This window comes from Lissotriton helveticus, chromosome 2_1 (genome assembly GCF_964261635.1).
Source record: "Lissotriton helveticus chromosome 2_1, aLisHel1.1, whole genome shotgun sequence".
Taxonomy (NCBI): Eukaryota; Metazoa; Chordata; class Amphibia; order Caudata; family Salamandridae; genus Lissotriton; species Lissotriton helveticus.
Window position 1 is genome coordinate 574859602 of NC_136059.1, and position 27964 is coordinate 574887565.

Consider the following 27964-nt stretch of genomic DNA (forward strand, 5'->3'; position numbering starts at 1 on the left):
CAACCCACGGACCAGAGTCGATTTAGATTGACCCTGTCTAGATACTACCCCAGTAATGGTACTCACCGGGCAGCAAGAACGGAAAGCCTCGGACTGGACTGGACTGCTACGACGACGGACGACGAACTTCGGACTTCAGTTACGGGTGGGCCTCCGGATACCTCGGACCTTGGACTCTTGGCTTGGGCTCTGGTCGGGACACGCCGCGTTCCTCCACCGTCTCGTTTGGATGCTGGACCGCCTCCTCCGTCTCCTCCGTGGGCCTGAGGGATACTTGAAGCAGAAATATCTGCCGGTGCGCAGAAGAGTTCCGTCACGACTGCAGAGGGTCAGGGGGTCGGCGTGGCTTCACCGACGCGTGGGGAAAGGGCAAGTCCCTATTCGGGTGCCATTATGTGGTAAATAAATAAATAATACCTCTCTTTTTGACTAGACATATAACATAACAGATAGCTCAATAAATAAGAGTCAAGATTCGAGGTAGTAGGAGTTTCGCAGGTTTATTACAGCATAAGGACAGGAACAGGACAACCTGCATAGGAATAGGATGACAGGGCCCAGCAGCTGCTGGGGCTGGATCTGGGATGAGCGCGCTGACTTTTAATAACAATACATGAGCATATATACATAACGCAAACACATAGCATTACATTGCAATAGGCGTAGCAGTGGGTGGAGCAGAAGGCGTGACGCGTAGCAGTCGCGAAAGATAAGGGCGAAAGTAGGTGTAACTGGGCGTATACATAGACATGTGATGCAAACGTAACAGAATATGTCAGAAATGGGGCGGAAACATTGGAGGGGGCTACCTAAGGAGCCGGGACCTCTAACCTGATGGTGCGCGCAAACTAGCAATGACGTATCACTAGGAGAAACTGGGGGCTTCGAACTCTGTGCTAGGAGCAGAGACTGAAGTCTGGAGAGTCAGGGCGACATGTACCTAAACAGTATCTAGTATCTGATGTTTAGAGAACATGTTGATATAAACTAGAAGTCAGGAGAGGAAAGGCTAACTTGATTCTAAGACTGGACCATGCATTATTCTACATGTAGTGCGTGATGAAGAATATTAAATGACCATTAAATGCAGTATTTCTCTAACGTGGAGACGTGAAGGCTAGACAATGACGGAAACTATTGATGCAGTTCAGTAGCTTAGGAATGCAGAGAAGGAGGACTGAACTGATAACTGGAATCATAACATATTCTTGGCAGACTCAGAGACTGAGCCAGGCTGGGCCGGGCACTGCGAGGTAGGAAGTAAGTGAAGGGTCGAGGATACAGGTGGGGGCTGTATCGCTCCTCAGCGAGGCTTCAGGAGACAGGAGCTGAATCTGGTGTCCAGGCCCTTTTGAGGCCTAGAAACGGGGACTTTATAATGGAATAACGTGCACACTGAGAAACGTGGCAACGTAGCTTTACATAGGCCTGATATTCGTAGTATTCACGAGGACTGCAAACTGACATACTAGAGATGGACACAACTGTATTTGCGTCATTAATCGAACATGGGGAATGCATATGCATATTTAATCATGCACACATAACATATGATGGAGCACGCGTAGGGACACAGAACATGGCAAATTTTACTTTTCCACAATAGTAACAAAATTTAATTAAATAATAGCCAATATTATTAACGTACAAATACAAAAGAGTAAAAATTACTATTCCCACTGCAAAGAGTGCAACAGTGGATATATGACGTTACAACGCAACTTTTACAACGCACTACCATTACAATGTAAGTATTGGTAAGTATATAATATTTTTTTTTTATTTAAATTATTTAAAATTATTTAAATATAATTTAATTTAATTTAATTTCATTAAATTAAATTAATGTAAATTTAATTTTACTTTATTTTTACACTGTACCCCTGTACCCCTGTACCCCAAAACTGACCCTGAACCCTAAAAAAACCCTTTACCCAAAAACCCAAAACTGACCCTGAACCCTAAAAATACCCCTTTACCCAAAAACTAAAAACTGACCCTGAACCCTAAAAATACCCCTTTACCCAAAAACTAAAAACTGACCCTGAACCCTTAAAATACCCCTTTACCCAAAAACTAAAAACTGACCCTGAACCATAAAAAAACCCCTTTACCCAAAAACTAAAAACTGACCCTGAACCCTAAAAATACCCCTTTACCCAAAAACTAAAAACTGACCCTGAACCCTTAAAATACCCCTTTACCCAAAAACTAAAAACTGACCCTGAACCCTAAAAATACCCCTTTACCCAAAAACTAAAAACTGACCTTGAACCCTTAAAATACCCCTTTACCCCAAAACTAAAAACTGACCCTGAACCCTAAAAATACCCCTTTACCCAAAAACTAAAAACTGACCCTGAACCCTAAAAATACCCCTTTACCCAAAAACTAAAAACTGACCCTGAACCCTAAAAATACCCCTTTAATTTAACATAATTAGCAATTAATCAATTAAATTAAATTAATTACAATTACATTTTAATTAATTAACAAATATTATTTAATTACCAATTAATTAAATATTACTACCAATTAATACATTTACATATTTAATAAATAATAATTAAATTACTTCCCACCCTATTCCCCTATAAACCCACAACCCGCTACAGGAAATACATTATTTTAATTTACATAATTAGCAATTAATCAATTAAATTAAATTAATTACCAATTACATTTTAAATAATTAACATATAATATTTAATTACCAATTAATTAATTATTACTACCAATTAATAAATTTACATATTTAATTAATTATAATTAAATTACTTCCCACCCTATTCCCCTATAAACCCACAACCCGCTACAGAATAAAATTACACAATAATTTAAAAAAAATCATTATTTAAAAATAATTATAACATAAAATGACACTTTTCACACATATTATAACATAAAAACACTATAAATAATTACATATTATATAAAAAAAGATATTTTTTACTTTCGATATTATTTACAGTCGATATTACTTCACTTACCTTAAAAACGATATTTTGGCTGTCGATATTCTGTCCTGTCGATATTTTCTCCAAACGATAGTTAAAACTCGATATTTTGTCCATTCGATATTGTGGAGTCGATATTATGTCTGTGCACCATCGTGAACTAGGGTCATAGACACAAACAAAAGACTCTGGCTTCAGCGAGTGCATATACATGGTATAAAAGTGAAAATACGTCACAATGCATGTTGTAAATAAAGTTAACAGCCCCAAACTTGTAATTACGCAGCTTGGGACACACATACTACAAAAATAGTCAATGATTAATTTTGACTCCCTCTGTCTCAACATGAGAACCTTGTTTCCCCCCCTGGGGTTTCTTGGTACCTGTTCGAGGACAATAAAACTGAGATCTTTGACATTCGAGTAATGTTGTTCTCTGAAATGTCGAGCCACTGGATATTTCGGATCAAAATTGGTGATGGCTCTGGTATGCTCAAGTATCCGTTTCTTGGCCATACATGTGGTGCTGCCAATATACCATTTGTTGCAGGTACAAATAATTGCATATACAACAAATGTGGAACTGCATGTGAGAAAGGGTGCAATCTTTTTTCTAATCCCATTGTACATAAACTGTTTGCATGATTTGCTATTGGCACAGGCCTTGCAGTGGCCGCAAGGAAAGAAACCATCAATGCCCTGAATATTGGTTGAAGGATCAGATGTGATATCACTATGGACCAACATGTCCCTGATGCTCCTGCCGCGGCTGTATGTGATACTCTGTCTGTCTGAGAAACTGTCACCTATGACATTATCAGTTTTTAATACACCTCAATTCTTGGTGATTATTTTCTTGATGGCTTGGGCATCTGAGCTATAGGTAAGTATTAGTCTTGTGGTGTCATTGTCCCTTTCAATGTCGGTACTCTTTTCTGCAATCGTATCAGCTCTCTCTATTCTGTTAGCTCTTTCTTTTGCCTTCTTAAGCACCCAATTTGGGTATCCTCTTTCTCTGAATCTGTCAAGAATGATGTCACTTTCCTCAGAGTAAGCCTGGCTAGTGTTGCAGTTCTGTTTAGCCCTCAGCAGTTCCCCAAATGGAATACTCCATTTTAGATTATCGGGATGACTGCTGAGGGCATGTAGGATGCTGTTGCCCGTGGTGGCCTTGCGAAAGAGTGAAGTGTGAACTTTATTGTTCTTTATCTCAAGTTTGACATCGAGATATTCAATGCATGTTTTACTTTTTATGCCACTGAGAACAATGTTCCTATTGTTCTGATTCCGCTTATTGATGAAAATGTCTGCCTCATCAATAGTGCCTTTCCACAAACAAATTCGCGAAACTAGGCGAAAAACATGAGCCCATGGCTGAGCCGCTGACCTTACGAAAAAATTCCCCATTGAAAAGGAAAATATTGTTCTGTAAACAATATTCCACCATGTCCAATATCATTTGAGTATGATCTCGAAATCTTATGTGTCCGTCTTTCAGAAAATCTTTGCATGCTTCTAGGCCCTGGCAATGGTCAATAATGGTGTACAGACTCTGCACATCCAAAGTGATAAGTACAGAATCCGTATCCCACTTCATGTTCTCAATCTTCTTAAAAAAATCTTTAGTGTCCCTGACATAACTATCCAAATTGACCACGAATTCTCTAAGAAAATGGTCAGTGTACTTGGACACTTTCTCTGAAACACTACCTCGTGAGGAAACTATAGGTCTCCCTGGAGGTCTAGTGGCGTCCTTGTGTATCTTAGGCAACAGATAAAGGACAGGAAGAACCCGGATAGTCACATTTTAGAAAATTAAATTCCTCCCATGTCAGTATGCCCTTCTCTTTCCATTCAAAAAGATTATCCCACAAGGTGGTAATGCTCTCATTATAGCGTTTAGCTTCTATGGGCTCATAGAAATTGGCATCAGAGAGTTGTCTGTTGGCTTCCTCTATATATTGTTCTCTATCGAGAACAACAATATTACCTCATTTATCCGCCGGATGAATGATAATTTTGTCATCCTCCATAAGGGATTTGATGGCCTGTCTTTGTTTAAAGGTCATATTTTGATCTCCTTTGTGTCTGAATTTATGTTGTTTATGTCTTAATTCATTAAAGCTCATGTTTACACATTCGTGAAATGTATCAATGCTATCATGCTAGAGGATGGGGAGAAAATTAGATTTTGTTCTAAACTCAGTCGCTGACGCTGCACTGGTACATATATCAAGATCTGCCAGTAGTTGTGTAGTACTGGTGGATGTTCCCTCCTCTAATTCCGTAATACCCAGTTCCATCACAGTTTCCAGTGTTTCACTGTCTCTAATGTCAAAATTATATACATCAGACATTTCATATGCATTTTTAGACATACTGTCTGTACTCCCTTTCAGCTTGTGCCACTTTTTGAGTTTCAATTTACGGGTGTACTTAAATAAATCAATGCGATTATCAGTATATTAAGAGAGGTAGGATGGGCAGAAGGAAAGGCCCAGGCACAAGGTTCTTTTTTCGGTTATATTCATTTTCATCTTGGATAAGTTTACAATAGTCATGTTCACCATTTTATCATCCATTAATATGTTCTTTTGGCCCGTCCTCTGCTGGTTCCCATGCAGCCACGTCCCTTGCCTCTTATGCCATCGTTGCCTAATCCACGCTCTTTTGTTTCTGCGTTGCCCCTTCCGCGGCCATCTCCTCGTCCTCTCTGTCCCTGTGTCTTGGGTACTGGTGTTTCCCTCGTTGTTTGACGACCCCTCCTTAGAGTCCGGTACTCGTCTAAAAAAGTCAGCTGTTTTTTTCCGGTTTTAGGTACCACTTCATTGATCAGGGAGACATCGGACTCACTCTCGCTCGTTGGATTTTCTTCATTGCCAGTTGTGTTCTTAGACTCATCCACACTGATATTCTCAGAGTTATCCTTCTTGTATAAATGATCATACTTGTGACACCACGTTAGAATTCGGCCACTATCATAGTCTGCATAATCACGGTTAAGTTTTCTTTCCTTCCGTGCTTTTATGTCCTCTTCATGTTTGTTTAACCTCTCACGTATTGATTTGAATCTTTTATCTAGACTTTAAGTGTCCATGCTCTTCTTTATATCATCCATGAGATCATTGATCTCTTTTATGATTTCATCCCGGTCGATCCAAGCATATTTTATGAGGATTTCAAGCATCCTCCGTGCGCTGTTAGTTGAGTTGGCCGACCACTCCTCTAACATCAGAGGATTTGGTTTTTCATAGGTTGGTGTCGTAAAGATCCTCAAACCCCTTGGCACCATGTTCTGTTCCACATTGGGGTCGATTCCGATTCGGGAAAAAGCGCTCCGAATAGCGGTTCGGAGCGTTTTTCCCCGTACGAGTCGTACCCGTAGGTGTCCCCGTACGAATCAGCAAATACGATCACAATCTAAAGCGTCACTCCGTACGGCTCGTAAAAAATGCTGTACGAATCGAAAGTCCATACGAATTGCAGTCGGCTGACGCTCGACGCAACGTCCGACCGCAAAAAGAGCGCATTTCCCGAACCAGGAAGTACGATCCGTGTAGAACACACTCCGTACGGCTCTTTGTCTACGAGAGCTCTAAACTACCGTAAAACCACACTCCGGCACGAACCGCACCCCGGTACGCGACAAGCAGGACATGAACGCCATCGTCCGTCTCATCCCTATCATGTACGGCCACCACCTCGTACTTAGAAACCGACTACGGCGCAGAAGGTGAGTACAACGAAATCCAACATACCTGTACGTGTTGCCACAGGCGCACATCTCCATTGCACGACTGTCATCTCTGGGTACGTTGGTCCACACACTCCCGCACTTCACCAGTGTAATACGTGCTGCATGTACGCCATCCAGCTGGGGTACGGTACGTCAATGACCTCGGGGTACAGTACGTCACCGCACAACACCAGTGCAATATGGAGACGTGCCGCACCTACGTCATCGAAGTACGTCACCGCACTTCACCAGTGTAATACGTGCAGCATGTACGCGATCCAGGTGGGGTACGGTACGTCAACGACCTCGGGGTACGGTACGTCACCGCACAACACCAGTGCAATACGGAGGCGTGCCGCACCTACGTCATCGAAGTACGTCACTGCACTTCACCAGTGTAATACGTGCAGCATGTACGCCATCCAGCTGAGGTACGGTACGTCAACGACCTCGGGGTACGGTACGTCACCGCACAACACCAGTGCAATACGGAGACGTGCTGCACCTACGTCATCGAAGTACATCACCGCACTTCACCAGTGTAATACGTGCAGCATGTACGCCATCCAGCTGGGGTACAGTACGTCAAGGACCTCGGGGTACGGTACGTCACCGCACAACACCAGTGCAATACGGAGACGTGCCGCACCTACGTCATCGAAGTACGTCACCGCACTTCACCAGTGTAATACGTGCAGCATGTACGCCATCCAGTTAGGGTATGGTACGTCAATGACCTCGGGGTACGGTACGTCACCGCACAACACCAGTGCAATACGGAGACGTGCCGCACCTACGTCATCGAAGTACGTCACCGCACTTCACCAGTGTAATACGTGCAGCATGTACGCCATCCAGCTGGGGTACGGTACGTCAACGACCTCGGGGTACGGTACGTCAGTGCCCAGCATCAGAGTGTGTGTGTGGCTAAGACCCCCACCACTGCCCACCAGTGCCCACCAGTGCCCAGCATCAGAGTGTGTGTGGCTAAGACCCCCACCAGTGCCCAGCAGTGCCCAGCATAAGAGTGTGTGTGTGTCTAAGACCCCCACCACTGCCCACCAGTGCCCAGCAGTGCCCAGCATCAGAGTGTGTGTGTGGCTAAGACCCCCATCACTGCCCACCAGTGCCCACCAGTGCCCAGCATCAGAGTGTGTGTCTGGCTAAAACCCCCACCAGTGCCCAGCAGTGCCCAGCATCAGAGTGTGTGTGTGGCTAAGACCCCCACCACTGCCCACCAGTGCCCACCAGTGCCCAGCATCAGAGTGTGTGTGTGGCTAAGACCCCCACCACTGCCCACCAGTGCCCACCAGTGCCCAGCATCAGAGTGTGTGTGTGGCTAAGACCCCCACCAGTGCCCACCAGTGCCCAGCATCAGAGTGTGTGTGTGGCTAAGACCCCCACCACTGCCCACCAGTGCCCAGCATCAGAGTGTGTGTGTGGCTAAGACCCCCACCACTGCCCACCAGTGCCCACCAGTGCCCAGCATCAGAGTGTGTGTGTGGCTAAGACCCCCACCACTGCCCAGCAGTGCCCAGCATCAGAGTGTGTGTGTGGCTAAGACCCCCACCACTGCCCACCAGTGCCCACCAGTGCCCAGCATCAGAGTGTGTGTGTGGCTAAGACCCCCACCACTGCCCAGCAGTGCCCAGCAGTGCCCAGCATCAGAGTGTGTGTGTGGCTAAGACCCCCACCACTGCCCACCAGTGCCCAGCATCAGAGTGTGTGTATGGCTAAGACCCCCACCACTGCCCACCAGTGCCCACCAGTGCCCAGCATCAGGGTGTGTGTGTGGCTAAGACCCCCACCACTGCCCACCAGTGCCCAGCATCAGAGTGTGTGTGTGGCTAAGACCCCCACCAGTGCCCAGCAGTGCCCAGCATCAGAGTGTGTGTGTGGCTAAGACCCCCACCACTGCCCACCAGTGCCCAGCAGTGCCCAGCATCAGAGTGTGTGTGTGGCTAAGACCCCCACCACTGTCCACCAGTGCCCACCAGTGCCCAGCATCAGAGTGTGTGTGTGGCTAAGACCCCCACCAGTGCCCAGCAGTGCCCAGCATCAGAGTGTGTGTGTGGCTAAGACCCCCACCACTGCCCACCAGTGCCCACCAGTGCCCACCAGTGCCCAGCATCAGAGTGTGTGTGTGGCTAAGACCCCCACCACTGCCCACCAGTGCCCACCAGTGCCCAGCATCAGAGTGTGTGTCTGGCTAAGACCCCCACCAGTGCCCAGCAGTGCCCAGCATCAGAGTGTGTGTGTGGCTAAGACCCCCACCACTGCCCACCAGTGCCCACCAGTGCCCAGCATCAGAGTGTGTGTGTGGCTAAGACCCCCACCACTGCCCACCAGTGCCCAGCATCAGAGTGTGTGTGTGGCTAAGACCCCCACCAGTGCCCACCAGTGCCCAGCATCAGAGTGTGTGTATGGCTAAGACCCCCACCACTGCCCACCAGTGCCCACCAGTGCCCAGCATCAGAGTGTGTGTGTGGCTAAGACCCCCACCACTGCCCACCAGTGCCCAGCATCAGAGTGTGTGTGTGGCTAAGACCCCCACCAGTGCCCAGCAGTGCCCAGCATCAGAGTGTGTGTGTGGCTAAGACCCCCACCACTGCCCACCAGTGCCCACCAGTGCCCAGCATCAGAGTGTGTGTGTGGCTAAGACCCCCACCACTGCCCACCAGTGCCCAGCAGTGCCCAGCATCAGAGTGTGTGTGTGGCTAAGACCCCCACCACTGCCCACCAGTGCCCACCAGTGCCCAGCATCAGAGTGTGTGTGTGGCTAAGACCACCACCACTGCCCACCAGTGCCCACCAGTGCCCAGCATCAGGGTGTGTGTGGCTAAGACCCCCACCACTGCCCACCAGTGCCCAGCATCAGAGTGTGTGTGTGGCTAAGACCCCCACCAGTGCCCAGCAGTGCCCAGCATCAGAGTGTGTGTGTGGCTAAGACCCCCACCACTGCCCACCAGTGCCCAGCAGTGCCCAGCATCAGAGTGTGTGTGTGGCTAAGACCCCCACCACTGTCCACCAGTGCCCACCAGTGCCCAGCATCAGAGTGCGTGTGTGGCTAAGACCCCCACCAGTGCCCAGCAGTGCCCAGCATTAGAGTGTGTGTGTGGCTAAGACCCCCACCACTGCCCACCAGTGCCCACCAGTGCCCAGCATCAGAGTGTGTGTGTGGCTAAGACCCCCGCCACTGCCCACCAGTGCCCAGCATCAGAGTGTGTGTGTGGCTAAGACCCCCACCACTGCCCACCAGTGCCCAGCATCAGAGTGTGTGTGTGGCTAAGACCCCCACCAGTGCCCAGCATCAGAGTGTGTGTGTGGCTAAGACCCCCACCACTGTCCACCAGTGCCCACCAGTGCCCAGCATCAGAGTGTGTATGTGGCTAAGACCCCCACCAGTGCCCAGCAGTGCCCAGCATCAGAGTGTGTGTGGCTAAGACCCCCACCACTGCCCACCAGTGCCCACCAGTGCCCAGCATCAGAGTGTGTGTGTGACTAAGACCCCCACCACTGCCCACCAGTGCCCACCAGTGCCCAGCATCAGAGTGTGTGTGTGGCTAAGACCCCCACCAGTGCCCAGCAGTGCCCAGCATCAGAGTGTGTGTTTTTGCTAAGACCCCCACCACTGCCCACCAGTGCCCAGCAGTGCCCAGCATCAGAGTGCGTGTGTGGCTAAAACCCCCACCACTGCCCACCAGTGCCCACCAGTGCCCAGTATCAGAGTGTGTGTGTGGCTAAGACCCCCACCACTGCCCACCAGTGCCCAGCATCAGAGTGTGTGTGTGGCTAAGACCCCCACCACTGCCCACCAGTGCCCACCAGTGCCCAGCATCAGAGTGTGTGTGTGGCTAAGACCCCTACCAGTGCCCACCAGTGCCCACCAGTGCCCAGCATCAGAGTGTGTGTGTGGCTAAGACCCCCACCAGTGCCCACCAGTGCCCAGCATCAGAGTGTGTGTGTGGCTAAGACCCCAACCAGTGCCCACCAGTGCCCAGCATCAGAGTGTGTGTGTGGCTAAGACCCCCACCAGTGCCCACCAGTGCCCAGCATCAGAGTGTGTGTGTATAACACCCCCCCACTGCCCAACAGTGGTCAGCCATTACAACAAAAACCTACCATTCTTAACCACATTACCACCAGGAGATTGACACATGTCAACATACCTATATTTTAACATCACACCACCTCCCAGGCACACAGCAGTCACAGACATTTTCACACAAACTAAAGTTCAGAAAAGGAAAATAATAGCTTTATTCAGCTGGTTCCAAATATAAAAGCAAATAAGAGTCCTCGCTCATTAAAGGCCAATGGCCAGTCCAAAGATGTCTCTGCAACAGTCTGTGCCTCCATGGGTGTGCACACACCCAAACTTGCCTGCATATGGCGTTTAATCCGCTGTGGGAACTATGGGGGCACCATCTGTGGAATCCTCCGGCACCGCATGGACAGGAGAGGGAAGGACAGGTGGAGTGGGTGCAGGTGTAGTGGATTCATCCACACTCGTTGGGGCATCGCCAAAAGTAGATTCAAAAACCTGGCTGCACACCGCAGCCAGTGCAGAAAAACTACCACCTGAACCCGGGGACACATTGGGGGTGGAGGTACAGGGCTGTGAGTCAGTTCTACTGGGTGTTATGTTATGTTACGTGGATTTGTACTGCGCACAGCTGCCCCAGCTAAGGGGCGTCCTGGCGCATGGCAAGGTAACACGCAACAGCCACAAGAAACACAACAGCTAAAAAGAAGGAACCAGGTTAAAATAAGAGAGTTTTAATAGCCTTACGAAAAGAAAAAAGATCCTCCAACAACCGAATCCCCACCGGAAGGGAATTCCACAGTTCGGCTGCTTTAACCCGGAAGGAACGACCACCAACACGGCACAGCTTGTATCTGGGAGTGATAGTGAGAGCTTGGCCCAGAGATCTCAGATGCCGAGTGGGGACATACCAAGACAGGAGGTCCATAAGAATTTGAGGAGCCGTACCATTTAGAATCTTGAAGGCTAAACACAGTACCTTAAATTGGATTCTAGCCCTGACTGGCAACCAGTGCAACGCTTTCAAAGTACTGGAAACAGGGCAGGATCTAGGAAGACCAACAATTGCTCTAGCGGCGGCATTCTGCACCCGCTGGAGGCGGGTGACTTCGGCCAGGTTAGCGCCCACCAGGAGAGAGCTGGCATAATCCAGGCGCGATATAACAGTCGCCTGTATTACCAGCTGCCGGGTGCGGGGGTGGAAGAACTTCAGGACTGGACGCAGAGCCCGGAGGATTCCAAAGCAGCAGGCAGCCTTTTTCTTCGTATGCCCCACAAAACTGAGAGTGGGATCCATCCACACTCCCAAGTTTCTCAATTCCGTCACCGGAAGAGGGGCCGACCCAAGCTCCGAAGGCCACCACCTATCCCCCCAGAGACCCGCCCTTCTACCGATGATCATGATCTCGGTTTTCTTCGCGTTGAGCTGGAGACAGTTGGCCTTCATCCAGCTTGCCACCGCCCTAAGTCCACTCTGAAACCTGGGTGCATCCTGGTCCGCATCCCCGCTGATCGTAACCGCTAGCTGGGTGTCATCGGCATATGACACCATGATCATACCCCACTGCCTGACAACCTCAGCCAGCGGTCTCACGTATAGATTAAACAACGTGGGGCTCAGTGAGGATCCCTGCGGCACTCCCTGTTTCAGAGGATGGAACTTGGACTGGAACGGTGGCACCGCAACGCTGAAGAAGCGACCATCGAGGAAGGACCGGAACCACTGGAGGGCGGATCCCCCCACTCCTATCTCCTCCAGGCGATGCAACAGGATAGGATGAGAGACAGTATCAAAGGCGGCGCTTAGATCTAATAGTACAAGCGCCGCCGTCTGTCCTGCATCGATCACTGTGCGAAGATGTTCAGCCATGGTGAGAAGGGCGGTCTCCGTGCTGTGTCCAGCACGGAACCCGTTCTGGGTGGGGTCTAAGATGTTAGCTCGAGTGAGGTGGTCGGAGAGAACCTTGTTAACATGGGCCACCACGACTTTGGTCGGCCAGGGGAGCAGGGAAATAGGCCGATAGCTTTCCGGCCTTTCCGGGTCCAAGGAGGGTTTCTTTAAAATAGGAGAAACCACAGCCCGCTTCCAACTTGCTGGAACCGTACCCGAGGCCAGCGAGATGTTAATCAGGGAGAGTATCGAAGTACGACCCATAAACAGCTGGTCTCTAAAAAGGGCTGGCTTAAGCGGATCGGCGGGCGACCCGGATTTCACCTGCTGAGTCAAGATGTCAAATCCCTCAGTTGTCAACGGGGGCAACACATGCAGCAGAGAATCTCCAGAGATGTTACATAGAGTACCTGCCGGTGGCCTAGTATCAGGGAATGTCACGTAGATGTTCTGAACTTTTTCTAAAAAGAACAGGGCAAGGGCCTCACAATGCGCCGTGGAACTCGTTATAGTTGCCGAGGTCCGCTTTGCCACAAGGTCCTTTACCACTTTGAAGATGGTTTTTGATGGGTTAGGGCTATTGCCGAACTCCGCAGCATAGAAAGCTGCCCGGGCCCGGCATATAGCACGATGGTAAATTTTAACGGCAGCGAGGTAGATGACCTTCTTCCCGCTGTCGTACACCTTCCGCCATTCCCTCTCTGCTCGCCTACAACTACCCTTGAGTGCACGTAATGCACTATCATACCAAGGGCTTGACTCCCGGGAACTAATTTTCCTAGTCGAGATGGGAATCAGGGAGTCAAGTGCCTTAGTGATCCACGAGCAGAACCGATCGTAGCCTGCATCTACATCCTCCAGAGGTCCCAACGGCGCTGCAGCGAGGGCTCTATGAAGGTCCTCAAGTCTCAATTTACTCCAATGCCGTGTGGAGACCATCCTTGCGGGAGCGGAAGGAGAAATTCCCGGCACGGGGACATCGATGGCCACTAAAGAGTGGTCCGTCCAGCCGAGCGGAGTTACGGCCATAACTGTGGCCTCTGTCAAGTTCGTAAAGAACGGATCTAACGTATGGCCGCCTACATGTGTGGGATGCCGCACTATTTGATGGAGTTGAAGAGCCTCCAGATCGGCTAGAATACAGCACACCATAGGGATATTCTGATTCTCAAAATGCAAGTTAAGGTCCCCCAAGATAGAGAAATTGGAAATTGTGTGGATGCGTGTGTGAGGTGTCTCCCCTCTCCCTGGGTGTGTGCCTACTTCCCCTTGAGAATGGGTGCGTGGAGCTTTGAGCTTCTTATGCTGTGTGTGTGCGCTGGGGGTGTCTGACCTGTGGCGTGTGCGAGTATGCTGTGTAGGTATGTGAGAGGCAGAGGTGGATGGGTCTGAAGGATGGGGGGGGACAGATGCTGCTGGGTGTACAGAGCTGCCGTCAGTGTTGACTCCATGGCAGCCACACTCCGACGTAGATCAGACATGGCCGATGACATGCCCTCCATGAACGACACCACCTGTGTAAGCAGTTGTGTATGTCCATGGAGGACAGTCAGCATGGATGTCTGACCTACTGCAATCTGCCGGAGTAGGTCCACAGTCTCAGCACTGAGGGCAGCAGGGGACACAGGGGCAGGGGCTGCGGTGCCGGGAACAAAGGAGACACGGGGTCTAGCACGGACCCTAGGGACACTAACAACTGTGAGGGTGGAGATGGTACTGGAGGAGGAGAGGGCAGCCAAAGAAGAAGATGTGACCATTGCTGCATATTCCCCCTCCTCCTGAGAGTCTGACTCGGAGTTGTCGGCATGGTAAGATGCGTCAGTCACATGTCGTCCGGCCTGCAGACTCTCCTCACCCTCCGTGCCACTGCCTCCCTCTGACTCCTCATAGCATGTGGCACTGTCGCTGGGTCCCTCTGCCTGGTCCGCGCCTGTGTCTCCTTCAGATTCAGATGCTGCTGCTGTGGGCAAGGAGAACAACAAAAACATATCAGTCACCTGTACACATCAGACATATAAGCTACAATACATTTTGCCTCATTTCTAAACATGGTATGCATCATGAGTCACATGACACAGAACTCTGCACAATGCAAAGTCTAGTTGTGGCCAATTGTGAGAGACACAACGCTCAATGTATAGTAGGATACAAGCAACAGGCAAGGAAAACACTAGTATGAGAGACACAATGATGATCCACTGCCTGACAACAGGATAGCTGATTATGCATCCCAGCTCATTTTCCCACCCTGCCACCCAAACCCAGACCTGGACATGTTTGAATTGCTTACACCTTGTGCCACATGGGAAAAGTCCTGCCTGAACTGAAATCTGATGCCATCCTGGGACATGAATCAAGTGTAACATCACCTCACACTGGCATCACAGCTGTTGACACCCAAAGCCACATTGTGTGGCTGACCATCATTATTAGTTAGAAACAACAATCTAAGTATTTGGCGAATATGCACACACGCACTGCCCAGTGTGACTATGCATGAGCCCAAAATATTGCACATGTACATTGTGCACCTGTATCCAACACATGACAAATCGAAAGAGTACCATGTACAAAGGCCACTGAGGCTGACTCGTGCAGAAAACACATGTTGACACTCAGGATCCGTGCCAAAGTATTAAGAATGGCAGACACAGTGCACATGTGGTGCTACATGTAATGTACCAACAGGTGTCACAGACCCACCTCCAACATGATGATGTGCAAAGGAAGATGCATACTGAGACATTGCACCATAGGAGTACATGTGAAAAACAAAGCCCAGCCAAAGCGCAGGGCAAATGTGGAGTATGGCTAAAAGTTTAAAGAAGCAGCTGCAGAAACTGGGACATTCTAATGCCAATGCATGGAGTGCCTGTCTGACCACACCACTCAAACTATGGGAGTGTTACCATGCCTTGGAGCACTGCAGGGAGCATGTGACACACATGACAACAAACAGACATGTACCTACACCCTACTTGCTGCTGTCCCTCCTGCAACTGCCTATGGAGGTCTGGGAACACCACTACCAGGACCCGGAGCATGTGGGGGGTGAGGTGGCGGGTGCCGCCATGCCGGCGTGGAGTTTCCAGATGCAGCTGGACTCTGGCAACGCGGCGGGTCCAGCACCGGATGTCCTGCCACCTCTTCTTGATGTTTCTGAGCCTCCTGCGAGGCCCCCCTCACTCCTGACAGCCCTGGCGATGTCCAGCCAGATTTCACCCTTCTTATAGGTAGATACCTGTCACAAATGTAAAGTAAAAGAGCATCAGTACACCTGGTCCATGTCCAAAAGACACACATATGTGCACAAAATACTTGATGACAACAGGGCATCGTAGCCTCCACACATTTGCATCATTGTCCAGGAGTATGTGGCCTGTGAGCAAACACTGCTGCAGTACATGCCATTGAAAGGCTACAGATGACATGACGTGCGCTAAACACTCTTAGAGCATGGCACTCACAGAGCAATGTATGCTACATCTGGATGCACTGCAGCCCGTGACACGCTGTCACACACCCCACTACAAGAAATAACCCTCTTGACACAACACTGTACACCCTGACATTCACTCCCAACAACATTGCATCTAAACTTCATTCATACACAGTGGCCATTATGTCACACACACAACAGGTGCACACTCCAAGGTATTGCACACATCACTCACCTGATCCCCTGGTCTCCCATACAGCTTGCTGTAGTTTGGCAGGAGGGCATCCAGCAGGGCCTTGTTCTCAGCATCAGTGAATGCAGGTGCCCTCTCCATGCTCAGCAAATCAGGGTCCAGAGGATTCAGAGACAGCAGCTGTGGTTACCACACCAATGATGTGCAGGCAAGTGCCCTCCCACAGCCACATGCTGCCTTATATCTGTGCTGCAGAGGGTCTGTGAGTCCAAGGAGTAGTGTGTGATAGGCCACCATAGTTAGCATCCTATGTTCCATCCAATCACATCACACATAAGGCCATGACACACATATGCATGGTTTGAAAACTGAGCCTGAGCTGAACAACAACATTTGCAACATTGTATACTTTTGCCCAACTGAATTTCCTACAACACCTGTAGGAGGCTCAAAAAACTCTGTATCCATGACAACCTGGTTGCATTTTGATCAGTACACTGTTCCCCTAGATGTTGGCTATGTATTTATTCAAATTCCCACACAAGTACGGTGACATTGCCGTTGCGTATGCAACCCATCCAATGGTGTTACGAGGCGTACACACGCACGTACCATTGGTGTACGCTTGGCTCGGGTATGGCTGAAATGCAGTAGGGAAACGAGGCGTACACACGCACGTACCATTGGTGTATGCTTGGCTCGCGTATGGCTGAAATGCAGTAGGGAAACGAGGCGTACACACGCACGTACCATTGGTGTACGCTTGGCTCGCGTATGGCTGAAATGCAGTAGGGAAACGAGGCGTACACACGCACGTACCATTGGGGTACGCTTGGCTCGCGTATGGCTGAAATGCAGTAGGGAAACGAGGCGTACACAGGCACGTACCATTGGGGTAAGCTTGGCTCGCGTATGGCTGAAATGCAATAGGGTAACGAGGCGTACACACGCACGTACCATTGGGGTACGCTTGGCTCGCGTATGGCTGAAATGCAGTAGGGTAACGAGGCGTACACACGCACGTACCATTGGGGTACGCTTGGCTCGCGTATGGCTGAAATGCAATAGGGTAACGAGGCCTACACACGCACGTACCATTGGGATACAGTGCGTCAGACATGCTCAAGTGTACGATTGTGTAGGCTGCGTCCCTGTCCTACCCCATGTCACCATTGGGAGAGTGAGTCCAGGAAATCACATAGCAGGGGTGTAGTCTACACTCATGTCTAGGATGTGGATGCATACATCAGCATGGCATCCATACATCAGCATGCCCGAGGTGTGGCAGACATAGAAGAAGCACAGGGACTGTGACTTTGTGACTCAGTTGATGTGTGAAGAGCTGGCGAGACATGTCATCAACCATATTTCACATGTGCATCACATGCATTCAACACTTCACACCCGAGTAAAGTCTGCAACATATTGTGATGCACATCAACACTGGAATGCCACACCATTCAGTACAGGGAACTGGCACATGATGACAGCAACATGCCCACTGTCACAGAGGTCTAATAGCCGCTCAGCATGACCCTGTGTGACCACGTCATGTGTGTGCCATGTGCGACATTGTGCATGATGTTAGCATATGACATTTACAGGTCAGTATCATATTACTCACCTTTGAATGTCCCCAAGTGTCATCCTGGATATGGCAATTACCGCTCAGCACTACACTTGTGTGTCGGTAGGCATGGCCTGCGGCTCAGCATGTGTTGTTGGCGTTGTGTGTCCCGTGATGACGTTGTCTGAGTACTCAGACGTCACCTCTGCGTGCACACGTCAGGAACTTTATTTCACAACACAAGCGCTGGTCCCGTATGAGTGTAAGTTTAGTCATTTTTCAAGCAAAATCATAGTACGTTCACTTCAGACCATTTCACTTGGATTGTCTGACTCCGGACGGTGCCAGTGTGGATGTCCGTTTCTAAGCCTGTTAGGAATGCCAACGACTCATGTTGGTGACTGACCCTCACCGTTGGTGTCTCCACTGTTTTCACGTCAAGCACAACAACAAGAGCTGCTCCAACTGCTGGGAACACACCTATGAATCCAGGTGTGATTGGACCCACAAGCCGCTCAGACTCCAGCAGTTGGCCCTGCACCACTATAGCTCATGGTCTGGACGTAGGACGAGTGCCTGGGCGTGGGTGTTGAGACATCAGAGCCCCTGAATTACACATCAGTCCTCCAGGGCTGAGTTGTCACGTATCCCAAATGAGTCAAAGATATGTCATCGCACTTCCAAATCCCCACAATGCACGTGCAATGCTGCATGTGATCCGGGTGACACCGGCCATGCGGCTCTGTCAGATTAGCTGCCGTCGTAGCCTGCACCACGACCTCCGGGCCCTGCCCTGCATGTGAAGCAGGAGGAGTCAGTGCACTTCCTCATGTCCATGATGTCCCTCAACCCAACAACGGCCTCCGCGTCGGCTCCTGGCCCAGCGGACCCGTCTGGGGGCACGAGCGCGTCTGGTGAATTGCCCCTGACGCCATCACTCGCTTTGTCCCTGACGCAGGCGGCGCATACGTCCCGGAACCGCTGGGACAGACAGGCTGTGAATGGTCACCCTGGTCCTCACTGGTTCACCTCACAACCTCACTGGCAACAGTCCCCCAGGTGTCAGCCTTGGTGCCGTTCTTGGGTGGTGCTGTTCCCAATACCACACACTGTACGGCTCCAGCGTGGAGACTGTGCGGCTGAACACCGCTATTAATGCTGCATGGGGAGTAAAACTTCAATGAGCCTGCCACAGCTCATTACAATGGGTGTTAATGGGTATTTGTAGGGTCATGAAGACCCAGTGGCACGTGAGTGTCAGTCCCAAGACGACAGGACAGGTGGACTGGGGGATGCGAGTGGTCTGGACACCTAGCCTGACACTGGTGATGTCTCTACTCCAAACGTGTTTCTGGATGAGCGGGCAACGTACAGTGTAGCGTTTACGTGGGTGGCCGGAGCCTTGCCCCTTCATCTCCCCGTTGCCGCCGTGAGGACCAACCTTCTCACTTAGGTCCTTCAACTCCACTCACGCTCCGCTGTGCCTCTGCAGGCCTATCTTCAGGAATGTACTGTATCTATATTGGCCAGCATGTACAGGCACGCTGCATATTTGGCTGTAGATAGGCACGTTGTCAGGCGCCCACTCCCCTCCCCGGACTGACCATGTTCCCTGTCCTCCCACCCCACCCCAGAGAGCATGGGCATCCAGGCCCCCAAATCACAGACCACATTCCCGTTAGCTCCGCTGTAGAGGGCATCCAAGAGGTATGAGCACTACAGAAACATGTCTTCATCCTCCCTGAGTCTGGGAGTGGACGCTTCCTACATCACATGCCTCTTTGTCTGGTACCCACACTCTCTGTGGGACATGGTTGTGTAACTGCTGGCAGAGTGTGCGTTGTAGGTACGGGCAATACTTGGCCACGCCCTTGTAGGATGCCAATCACCCACACTCTCTTTTTTCCGGTGTGGCCTGGATAGCGCCGACTCACTGGGCAGATCGATGGCATCCAGGGAGGCAAATTTGTCAAAAGCTTGTCATGTATTCAAAGTCGGGATTATGCGAATAACTACTGTTCCTTACTGATATCTTGTTACAAAACGTAAGTAACTCATCCATACAGTTCAGTACATGTGCTGTAGGAGCATCTATGTTGTGTCCTTGGCGTGATGACCTGGTTTCTAATGTACACACACCATGCCCCGTGTGTTAATTACCCACTCATATGTGTGATGGCAGCACAGACCATTGGTCACAAATCTAAGATTTATGATGTATGATGATGGTCATGTAATAGTTAGGGAATGTAAACACCGCAACATTACTAAGTCAGAACTGTGCAAATGATGGCACATGTGGTGTGTGTGTGTGTATTGCTGTCAGCTGTCTGGATGAGCAGACAAGTTGCTACTCACATTCACATGACGTGTGTCACTGACATGATACATTGTCATGCCCACTAAGACCTTTCCATCAGATCATTTGTATGCATGTCATATCCATTCCACACACCACAGGTCTTTTACTTTTCACGGAGGAGTGGCTGGGAGCTGGCACATGTTACATTAGTGTGTATCCCACGCCACACTCCAAATTGTCTAGATTATTTGAAGCAGTGTTGCTTGTGCCAAGTACATTGTTATTGTCTTAGTCAGACCGTTGAAGACATTTTCTATAAATTGTGTATTGCAGGGCACCCCCTCTGGAAAGGCTGTTGCCTGACTTGGAAGCCATGAGGGAGCGCAATTGCATCCGTCGTTATCGCTTCAACAGACAGATGATCAAGGACCTGACGGACAGGCTGGAGGCTCACCTACAACCACACCACAGGTATCCAACTGCGCTGACACCCAAGGTAAAGGTGATGGCAGCCCTCCATTTCTTTGCCACAGGTACGTTCCAATTCACCATAGCTGATGTGGGAGGGATGTCTCAGACGGGTATTGGGTGATGTATTTGCAGCTATGTTGCTGCACCTGGATGAATTCATTACATTCCCTACTCCAGAAGAGTTGACAGATGTCAAGGGGGAATTCTATGCCCTGGGCCGCATGCCCCATGTAATTGGTGCAATTGATGGTACACATGTTACTCTAGTGCCATCACAGGCTCAGGAGCAAGCGTATCGCAACAGGAAACACTGCCACTCGATAAATGCCCTGGAGGTGTGTCTTGCCAACATGATTATCTCACATGTTTGTGCACGTTTTCCAGGATTGTGCCACGATGCTTTCGTCATGAGGCGTAGCAGGGTACCACAGATGATGCTGCAGCTGCACAACCACCGGGCATGTCTTGTTGGTGAGTATACCCTGTCAGCTATGTATGTCAGTATGTCACAACTTCATGATCTGCATCATATTACACACTCATTTCCATGATGTCAATTTGCAGGAGACGCTGGATATCCAAACATGCCGTGGTTAATGACTCCACTACGCAACCCAAGGACAGCTGCAGACCAGCGGTACAACAATGCTCATGGGAAGACCAGGCGGGTGATCGAGCGAACTTTTGGACTCCTGAAGAGCCGGTTCAGGTGCCTGGACAAGACAGGCGGAGCCCTCCAATACAGCCCACGCAAGGTGTGTGACATCTTCACCGTGTGCTGCATGCTACACAACATGGCAGTGGAGAAGGCCGTGCCACTCTACCTTGATCCTGATGAGCTGGAACATCCGCCCGTTGAGGATGAAGGCCTTGCCCAGGATGCCAGCTACGAGGAGGGTGAAGATGATATCAGGAGTCACCTCATCCGCAACTTCTTTTCATGATGGTGAGTCATAGCAGCTGTAATCTGAAACATCTACAATAGAGTTGCATGGGTAGCATGCTGTGTATGCAACAGACTGTATGCAAGCTCACTTGGATGTTTGTTGTGCAGTGTCACACAGGTGCAGATATAATACAACACACGTACGTGCTATGTGTGCATTTTGAATGTACAGGTGTACTACAACATCTGGATAATAAACAGGATATTGTCAAAATGACATGAAACAGAACTTGACCCCTTGTGTGCCACTCTCATCCACAGCTCGCCCTGCCTGTTGTCCGTTGGGGTCATCGTGGTCATCCTGCTATTGCTCATCATGATTGCAACGTCTGCCAAATCAATGGAGCATGCATGGACATGTGGAGAAGTCAATTTGGGTAAGGACTCATATGAGGCTGTTTAGCGTTGGTATGTTTTGAAACGTGTGGTACATGTTCATGTGCATGTAGTGAGACCATGGATACATGCAACTACAAAATGTTACTTATTACATGTATGCCCACTCCCATGACAGGATAGTCACCCCATCTGACTGTCATCTGTTGTAGTTAGAGACTCTGGTGAAATCATCTATGTGTGTCGACATTGACACTGCTACATTGCATATACCATGGCTTTACATTGTGTCAGAGGTCACAACCACGGACTCTGTGGGGGATTGCAGCCTCACTGTGTGCATTAGAATGTGACTGGATCCTCTCCTCCAGCTTGTGGGGCAGTTCCGTTTGATTACCATCAAACCATGTGGTGTAGGTGTGGCACAGTCTATGTTCCACATGTTGAGATAACTGTCCTGTCATTCTGTTTACATGGATGCATTGCCCCTTGTTGCAGTATATCATGTCACTGTCATGTCGTTACTGCAGTGCAGCTCGAAAATACAGCTACACCAGCCTTCACAGTGAGTAGCAGTTCTGTTTTGATTCACATGAATCCATGAATGTTTAGCATGGGAAATGACAATGTTTGGGTGATGCATATGTGATTTATTGTGTAGCACCAGTGGAGTGCGGTCATTCCCATGAATCTCTAGTCCCGTGCAGCATTACTGGGCAATGCTAGGGTCTCATTATGTGGCTTGGATCAACATCACTTGCACTTTATATCTTTTAAACCTGCATATCATGTTTAGCATAGTAATGCAAACTTGACAGATCAAAAGACTTGCTACTGAGTGCCTTCATTGCATGTAGATCATTAGCTTCGTCATCATATGTGATACTTACAGCTGTTGTGGGTCAAGTCAAGTTGGGGTACATGGCCCTTATGGGTACCCATAATCACATGCAGACATTACAGTTAGCGTAAGTAGCATTGCCATGTGTTTCCATGAGTTTGTAAGGTCAACCTCATCTGAGCCAGTGAATGATTTGTAACAACATAGATCTCATTGCATGGTAGCTCACTTGAGAGCGTAACACATGACTCGAATAGATGACAGACTGTCCTAGGTTTTATGTGTCTGTGTCATAGCATCGGATCTCATGTGATACCATGATTACTCATCTAAAATTGTCTACAGTCAGTAAACTTCACAGGTGTGACTGGTACAGTGTAGTTAATGATGTTTTTGAAGTGTCAGTGACATGAGAATGTACTCCTAATGGTTATTTACCTCTGTTTCAGGTCTCCCTCCCAGCAGTTCCCATCCTCTCCTTCCCTCGCCTGATCACCCTTTTGTGTCTGTCGTTTGTACTCAGACCAAGGGGCTATTTGGAGGTGGAACCCTTTGAGCATCACACCACTCTGATGAAGTAAGGTACGGCCAGTCCTTGACAGGCTTGTAGCCAATAGTACTGCTGCATTACAGGTGACATCATTAATAGTGTTATTTGGAGTTCTTGCCAATGCTCATGTATGTTTGATAATGCTCCATGGGCTCACAATGTAAATAATCATGTTGTGCATGACGTCTGACTTCTACAGATAAATGTGCCGGCTTGATGTCAACGCACATGTCCTTCTAATGTGCATGTATACTATTTAGCATGAAGTTAGCTCATGCTTGTTATGTGTTTACCTGTAAAGTGACCACACGCATGGTGTGGGGGAGGCTAGAATACTATGTTGTGTGTGAGGTAGATGGCTTCGTAGTTGCTGTTTGGCTTTGAACACACTAGCTGTAGTGTACACCTGCTGACGCTGTGTGTCTTGTGCCCCACTTGTCCGTAAGGGCCCTGATCCAGTGGCTGTGATCTTTGGTGATTACTGTGCCATTTTATTTGCTGTGACCCTGAGTGAGGCTGACACTCCTGCCTTCACATACACATGTCACTTTGTGGCTTGCAAATGCCCTTGTGGTATGTGCTTGTTTTGCAAGTTGTCACACCCCTCCTGCCAGCATGTCTTCACTCATTGCTGCTGCTGCATATACAGCCACCATGCCGCGCACATTATCCAGGGACACAGAGACCTACAGGATGACCCTCCTTCCATCCATTTATAGAGCATGCTCCTGCCACCCTACACACAGAGTACCCCAGACATTCACCCTCCTGCTATCACAATGCTTCTAACTCAGCCATTGCAGCTGCTATGCCTGTGTGTGCAACACATACTGGCACGACTATGGCAGATTCACATTCCATTGGGTCTATGTACCACCAGGTCATGTGCCGTGTACAGCACACACACACCTTCCATAGGCACAATATTGTACAGTGTTACCTTGTCAACGCCACAGCAGCAAAAACATAGCTGTCACTGTCAGTTAAATAGCCACAGGGGAGACAAACCATGACCACGTATCTTGGGTGTGGTGTGATTTCCCCATTCTGGTGTAGGTATTTGTCAGATGTGGGTAGTTGTTCTGTATGCGTTGCTACCATTACAGTAGTATAGTACTTGTAGCTACATAGGGGTAGGTCACCTATTCAGGTGTGCTTGTGTAGAGTGCTACAGCCCATTGCCCACAGTCTGTCCTGCCAACCTTGTCCTGTGCGCCATTCATCACATCCACAGTACTGCATCATGCAGACGATAGTTCACATACCTGAGGACACAGTTGTAGGTACTCCCTACGTGGGCAACTACTTTTGTCACACTGATCTGTACACCTCAAAGTGACTCTCCTGGGCCTGCCTGTGATAGCAGTTTTGGGCTCCAAACCCCCCTCCAGCATTTACTATCCCACACAGGTGTGTCTTTCCATCCATGTATCTAGTTGTTAGGATTTTTCCCCCAATGTGTGTCCACACTCAGATTCTGATCCAAGTGTGTGGTTGGCTGCTGTTTGTCGGATACCCTTGCATTTCATACATTTGCACACACATATCAATTTATGCTGTGGTTCAAAGATAACTCACCACATGCGTATGAGGATTAGTATATTTATTGGGAGATCTTGTGCAGGAAACGTGAATAAGTGCTGTACAGAAAGGGGTGGAATTCAAAGTTCACTGCCGGAGATGAGATGCCTTACAGTTTCAGTCAACAGAGTCCAGGCCACAGTGCTTGGCATCATTGGGCAGACTGTGACTAGCAGGTCCATGTGGGAGAGTCTCATAGGGGATGCTGTTGCACCCAGGGGCAATATGCCAGGTCCAGTGTCCTGGGAGATGTGCATGGCCCACTGCCCCTCAACGTCTTAGCCGTGGACGACCCACCTTCCTTGGGGGACCCTCAGGTGCAGGCCTGGACGATGCATGGGATGCTACGTCAGAGAGTACCTCCTCCTCCTCCTCCTCCTCCTCCTCCTCCCTCCCTGTGGCTGGTGTCACACTTTGCCGTGATGTTGCTGGCCTTGTGACACAGGGAGGGTGCTGCATGTTGGCAGCTATCTGACGTAGCGATTGGCTCATTTCCCGATGCACCGTCAAGAGCTGAGCCAGACTTGCCTCCACCCGTCTATAATGTAGGTCTTGCCTGGCTATTTGCTCTGCCTGCTGTTCTTTCACCTGGTTGAGGGCCTCCGCAAGCTGGCCTATCTCCCTGGTGTCCCGCCGGTATGCCTCCAGGATGTTAGCGAGTTCAGGCATACCGGGTGCTGCAGCTGACTGACCAGAATCTCGCCTCCGCCTTCCGCCACTCCCACCACCCTGACCCACACGAACACGGCCTGCGCTTGTGGGCACATCCAATCGACGGGCCCCCCGAGTGCTGCCAGGGTGGAGGTCGTCTGCAACCTCAGGGGCGCCCGACAAAGGGTGTCCCTCATTTTCAGACTGGCTCTCTTGTGGATCATGGGCAGGGCTGTGACCTGTCTGCTGGGATGTGGTGGGAATGGGTCCGGTGGTTGGCTGAGATGTAGCTGGTACAGTTGCTGCAGGCGTTTGGGATCCAGAGGAGCCAGGTTGGTTGGGGTCATCCACAGTGCGTTGAGTGGCGTCGCTGTCGGTGGGGTCTGGGTCCTGCTGAGCCTGGGACTGGGATCCTTCTCCCCCCTGGTTGGGGGGGGCACACGTTCCCCTGTGTGTGGGAGAGACAGACACTGTTAAGGCACTATCAAGTGACATCTTGTTTAGTTATCCATTATGAGCATCACAGTTCCACAAGCTTTACATTGTTGACATAGTTCTGTTGTGTATGTAGTGGTAGTAATTTGACATGTACTCTGGGGTATTTTCATTATTCCATTCTCTTGACACTGACTGACACAGCCATTGCTGTGTCTTGTATTGGCGGCACAACACATGTAAGGCATTGGTCATATTCAGGCAACATCCAGGATACGGTGTAAATCCTTATGTCTGCGTCAAGCATGCACAGAGTTTAGATACAGCATGTTGATGTAAGAGACAGAGCATCATTAATTTGCATGACATCTACTACTTTGGATGTCTTTTGCTGTACCGTGATGGCCAAACAATGCCAACACCCCTGGACCTGTACACACACTTATAGATCATGGATTTTGAACTTGGCACTTCTGTAAGACGCATTACCTTGTCAATACCCATGTCCATGTTGGTACTTCAGTGCATCCACAACGTTAATGAGATGGGGCACGTGCATTGTTTGAGCGGCACAATGGACTTGAGCATCTGAAATGTGCATGTATGAGTAGTATGAGTTATCATATGAGTGAGTGTTTTGTTATGGTACATGACAATTGGGACAGTGCTGCACTCCAAAGCCTGTCCCCAGGGGATGAGTTTCTGTAAGGCGGGTGTAGGATAGGCCATGGTAGTAGTTTGTGTGTGATTTGCAAGCGTCCATCGTTCATGATTTGGCTGCCCCCTGATGTTGCATGCTGGCATATTAGTGGTTTTGTCTTCATGCACAGGGTGTGTGACCTTGTCCTGGTGTTTGTGTTTGCTGTGATCACATGAGGGACTTGTGCTGCCTACACCTGTGGCCATTGTGTAATACAGAGGTTTCCGATATGTGTGTCCTGACACAGTACAGTGTTGGCTGGAAATGGTGTGTGTGTTGCAGGCACTTAGTGGATGACTGCTGGTAATTAGGAGACATCCCTACACATTCTGCTCTATGGTGTTTGTAAGGTCTGTGCAGTGCTTGGGTGCAACTGTGTGTGTGCCCAGGGAGATGCGGTGAGGTGACAGTGGGAGGGAGGGCGACAGTGGGAGAGTGTGACAGTGGGAGGGAGGGCGACAGTGGGAGAGTGTAACAGTGGGAGGGAGGGCGACAGAGGGAGAGGGCAACATAGGGAGAGGGCGACAGAGGGAGAGGGCGACAGAGGGAGAGGGCGACAGAGGGAGAGGGCGACAGTGGGAGAGTGTGACAGTGGGAGGGAGGGCGACAGTGGGAGAGTGTGACAGTGGGAGGGAGGGCGACAGTGGGAGAGTGTGACAGTGGGAGGGAGGGCGACAGTGGGAGAGTGTGACAGTGGGAGGGAGGGCGACAGAGGGAGAGGGCGACAGTGGGAGAGTGTGACAGTGGGAGGGAGGGCGACAGAGGGAGAGGGCGACAGAGGGAGAGGGCGACAGTGGGAGAGTGTGACAGTGGGAGGGAGGGCGACAGAGGGAGAGGGTGACAGTGGGAGAGGGCGACAGAGGGAGAGGGCAACAGAGGGAGAGAGCGACAGAGGGAGAGGGCGATAGAGGGAGAGGGCGACAGTGGGAGGGGGAGACAGGGTTGGAGGCAGGTTGTTTGTGCTTGTTCACTTGCTACACTGCCTTACTGTGTCACAAAATATTGTATCTCTGGAAGGTGTGTCCACAACATGATATTGTTTACGAGCTGTGGTCTACTTTCTTGTGTGATATTTCCCTATCCCTGTACATTGGGCATGGTGCCTGGGTGAGGCCCTGGGGCATATGGGATGAGAGCAGCCTCCTACCCTCCACCTTCCACCCTTTGTGGGTCCCACTTGCAACAAACCACTTTTAGTTGTGTCCTGCTAGGACTCATGGCCACCCACCCCATGCTGCTGGGCACTGTTGTAAGTCCATCCATGTACTCCCACCGGTGGCAGCAGGGCCATGACTTTCTCCTCCCAGGGCTGGTATACAGGAG